This window comes from Littorina saxatilis, linkage group LG7, assembly GCF_037325665.1.
Source record: "Littorina saxatilis isolate snail1 linkage group LG7, US_GU_Lsax_2.0, whole genome shotgun sequence".
Classification (NCBI taxonomy): Eukaryota; Metazoa; Mollusca; class Gastropoda; order Littorinimorpha; family Littorinidae; genus Littorina; species Littorina saxatilis.
In genome coordinates this window covers 47,872,331-47,877,161 of record NC_090251.1, presented here as the reverse complement: position 1 = coordinate 47,877,161, position 4,831 = coordinate 47,872,331, and the positions used below count along the sequence as shown (strand labels likewise).

The window sequence follows — 4,831 nt, the reverse complement described above, 5'->3', positions numbered from 1 at the left end:
GGTCATTAAAAATCTGAAAAATTGTTAACAAAAAATAAAAACTTATAAAACGATCCAAATTTACGTTCATCTTATTCTCCATCATTTTCTGATTCCAAAAACATATAAATATGTTATATTTGGATTAAAAACAAGCTCTAAAAATTAAATATATAAAAATTATTATCAAAATTAAATTGTCGAAATCAATTTAAAAACACTTTCATCTTATTCCTTGTCGGTTCCTGATTCCAAAAAACATATAGATATGATATGTTTGGATTAAAAACACGCTCAGAAAGTTAAAACAAAGAGAGGTACAGAAAAGCTTGCTATCCTTCTTAGCGCAACTACTACCCCGCTCTTCTTGTCAATTTCACTGCCTTTGCCATGAGCGGTGGACTGACGATGCTACGAGTATACGGTCTTGCTGAAAAATGGCATTGCGTTCAGTTTCATTCTGTGAGTTCGACAGCTACTTGACTAAATGTTGTATTTTCGCCTTACGCGACTTGTTACATTTAGTCAAGTTTTGACTAAATGTTTTAACGTAGAGGGGAGAATCGAGACGAGGGTCGTGGTGTATGTGCGTGCGTGTGTGTGTGTGTGCGTGTGTGCGTGCGTGTGTGTGTGTGTGTGTGTGTGTGTGTCTGTCTGTGTGTGTGTGTAGAGCGATTCAGACTAAACTACTGGACCGATCTTTATGAAATTTGACATGAGAGTTCCTGGGTATGAAATCCCCGAAATTGTTTTTCATTTTTTTGATAAATGTCTTTGATGACGTCATATCCGGCTTTTCGTGAAAGTTGAGGCGGCACTGTCACGCCCTCATTTTTCAACCAAATTGGTTGAAATTTTGGTCAAGTAATCTTCGACAAAGCCCGGACTTCGGTATTGCATTTCAGCTTGGTGGCTTAAAAATTAATTAATGACTTTGGTCATTAAAAATCTGAAAATTGTAAAAAAAAATAAAAATTTATAAAACGATCCAAATTTACGTTCATCTTATTCTCCATCATTTTCTGATTCCAAAAACATATAAATATGTTATATTTGGATTAAAAACAAACTCTGAAAATTAAATATATAAAAATTATTATCAAAATTAAATTGTCGAAATCAATTTAAAAACACTTTCATCTTATTCCTTGTCGGTTCCTGATTCCAAAAACATATAGATATGATATGTTTGGATTAAAAACACGCTCAGAAAGTTAAAACAAAGAGAGGTACAGAAAAGCGTGCTATCCTTCTTAGCGCAACTACTACCCCGCTCTTCTTGTCAATTTCACTGCCTTTGCCATGAGCGGTGGACTGACGATGCTACGAGTATACGGTCTTGCTGAAAAATGGCATTGCGTTCAGTTTCATTCTGTGAGTTCGACAGCTACTTGACTAAATGTTGTATTTTCGCCTTACGCGACTTGTTTCTCTCTCTCTCTCTCTCTCTCTCTCTCTCTCTCTCTCTCTCTCTCTCTCTCTCTCTCTTTCTGTCTGTCTGTCTCGCTGTCTCTGTTTCTCTCTTTATCTGTCTTCCTATGTATCCTTATGTCTCTTTATTTCTCTCTCTCTTTCTCTCTCTCTGTGGAGGCTGACCTTCAGCAGGGAATCAACGACGTTGAACAGTGGTGTAGTAACAACAAAATGACCCTGCATCCCAAAAAATCCAGCAGTATGGTAGTCACATCTAGACAGAAACATCAGAGAGCGCCCCTTCTCCTCAACTTAAAACTGCACTCAGATCCTATAGAACAGGTTTCATCACACAGAGTACTAGGAATTGAAGTTGACCAGGAGCTTAGGTGGAACATACACGTTAAGAATATCTGTAAAAAGCTGTCAAGCAATCTCCATCTCTTATCTAAACTAAAACCCTTTGTAGACAAGGAGGGACTGAAAATGTTTTACGTGGCACACTGTCTATCATATATTAATTATGCCTCCACTGTATGGTGCGGTGCCAGTGAAAATATAATGAAAAAACTAAACTCCTTGCACAGAAGAGGTGCTAAGCTTATTGTAACCAATCCTTATCTGTCCACGTCAGAAAAGTTGAAGGTAGCCAATATTCTTCCACTTCAACAGCAGCTTGATTACAACATCTTAATTCTAATGTACAAGGCGCTCAATGAGCTGGCCCCTAAATGCATTCTTGACTAAAGCTTCCGAGCGCTATGTGTCAAACAAATCTATATATATATTACCAAGGACTCGCATAGATCTATACAAAACTAGCTTTGCTTTTGTGGGACCTTCACTGTGGAACTCTCTTCCTTCGAATGTACAAACGTGCCGTTCATTGAACGCATTCAAAACCTCCCTCAGGAAACACATACTGAGGTCTTCATAAGTTACGCTGCCGGTATTGTAGCTAGCTTTGTTAATTATAATTATTTTATTACTCTGAAATATTGACTGCTGCATGCCTACATAATGCTAAATCTACCTGTCTTGGTAGGCTCACTGTGTGCTTGTTGAATGGCACTTAGTTGTGTGTATATTATTATTAGTACTATATGTGTTCCTCCTTGTGCGTCTGCGTGTGAGTGCGCAAGTGTGATTGCGTAATTAATGTTCCATTCTGTAATTGCTTTATTGATGTTCCATTCATGTATTTTCTACTACTTTTCTCATTTATTATTACTGTATGTTTGATGTTTCTATGATTCTAGTCGGGCGCACGCGTGAATATGTGTTTGTGTGAATGTAAAGGGCACATTGTAAGATTAAGCCTGTGGCCTAAAATGTCTACCCTTTATGTGAATAAAATGTTCTAAGTCTAAGTCTAAGTCTAAGTCTAAGTCTCTCTCTCTCTCTCTCTCTCTCTCTCTCTCTCTCTCTCTCTCTCTCTCTCTCTCTCTCTCTCTCTCTCTCTCTCTCTCTCTCTCTCTTTCTGTCCCAGCCGCTGTGTCATTATTTATCTGTGATTGGGTAGAGTTGAGTATTGAGGTCAGGGGTTAGCTGTTACACCAACAAAGCAATAACACAGCATCAGTTTTCTTTGAAAACAATAACACAGCAACGCGGTTTAAACATGTCTGTCAAGTTGCTGCGGATCTAGCAGATGTTAGTCCTACGTTTGATCAGCCTGTTCGCTGCCAACGCAAACAGTTTCTCCATGTCAGGAAAAGTCGTCGTATGTTAGACACTCCGTAGACACTAGAATATTCCGTCTATCTTCTTTTAGTCGCAAACAGCACGGTCAGAGAGCCTTCTCCCACTCTGCAGCCGTTGCGTGGAACTCTCTCCCTTACTCTATCCGACACTGCCAAACTTTTTGTTCCTTCAAATCAAACCTTAAAACACACTTCTTCACACAGTATTTTGGTTAATTTTTGTTTCAATATGGTGCATTTTTGATCAGGTATTTAAATGTTTGAATGATGTGGCTGTGTTAGTATGCTTGCAGCTTGTATTGATGCAGTGTTTTGTTGTTCACGTGTGTGCTGAATGCTGCTGCACATGCTTTTTCGCTTTGCTAGCTTTGTATGTATATGTATGTTTTTTTTTATTATTGTAAAGCGCTTAGAGAACGTCAAGCGCTCTACAAATCTCCCATATTATTATTCGTAGTAGTAGTAATGTCTCTTATCTCTAATACAGACTCGAGAGAAGTTAAAATGTAAGACTCTCAGATTATATTCAACCATGTGCCATGCTACAATGATACATATATATGAATATTGTGTGAACAGTACATGTGGTGATTTTTGTCCGTATGGTTAATTGTCTTATGTAGGTTGTACATTTAATTGTTCTATTTTTTATATGTTCTTTTGTAAAGGGCCTAGAGCCATACGTTAGGCACTTAAAACTGTCCAGTTATTATTATTATTAATAATTTGCATTCGCAATTTGTCACGTTATGAAACGACGTATCTCCATTTTTTTCATAAATGGTATCCCAGTCTTACATGAAATACGATAACGTTGATAACATCGAACAGTGTAAATATAAAACAAACAAACAAACAAAACAACAAACAATGAATCAAATTATATCCCTTTCTGCAGATTCTAAACATATTAACTATTCATCAGATCAATAAAGTATCTTTCAGTCGGCTGTATTTCTCCACATAACTGTGATATTCTTGAAAATATATCTTTTTAATATCACGGATCCAATGTTTACACTATAACATCACGTCTGTCAAAATAGTTGTGACAACACCGGTCTGGGAATCAGAACAACACGGGTAGGCTTGTTCAGATCACTGCAACCACACTGATCATAACAAAAAACGCAAACAAACAAAGACACACTGGATAAAGAAACAAGGACAATATGAACGAACAAAGGGATAACATATACTCACACTCACAAATATGTATCTGGGAAGTTATTACAGCAGCATAATCAAAGTAAATGGCATATTACTAAAATCACTGGTGGTTCTCCTCTTTGCAAAACAAGAACAGAACATGTGCAAATTCAAGTTATTGACACATTGGAGCAACATGCACTACATTTATCTTATCACACACAAAAACAGTCAACGTTTGACAAATGGAAAACAACAGCAAGGGTCCTGGAAACTAAACCTCAACAACCGATGTCTGTAAGCATTACGCCATTCAGTAGCAAAGTTAACATATCAGTGTTCACCCACTCGCAAAACAAGCAGTTACTCTGTCATTTAGAGAAGCAAACATTGACAACAACAACAGCATGAGTAACAGCGAAAGTATGCCCGTCTTGAACCATGGAGCAAAAACAGGCTTTCTTTATCGTGGCCTACATCACTGAGTCGAACAACTGATCCAAACGCCGACAAGGTCAGGTAGAAGCGGGCCGCACGTGTTCACATTCTTTGTGTGTGTGCAGAAACACTCTTAGATACGCTCGCTC

General features: G+C 37.8%; 1 protein-coding gene across 1 annotated transcript in view; it reads left to right on the top strand.

The window, feature by feature from the left end:
• Window positions 1-4,770: 4,770 nt before the first annotated feature.
• The window catches only part of LOC138971656 (transgelin-2-like), a 19,844-nt gene continuing 19,783 nt past the window's right edge, over window positions 4,771-4,831 (top strand). The window contains exon 1 of the mRNA XM_070344426.1: window positions 4,771-4,831. This exon is cut by the window's right edge and continues 95 nt beyond it. The gene's annotated coding sequence lies outside the window, so the exon portion shown is untranslated.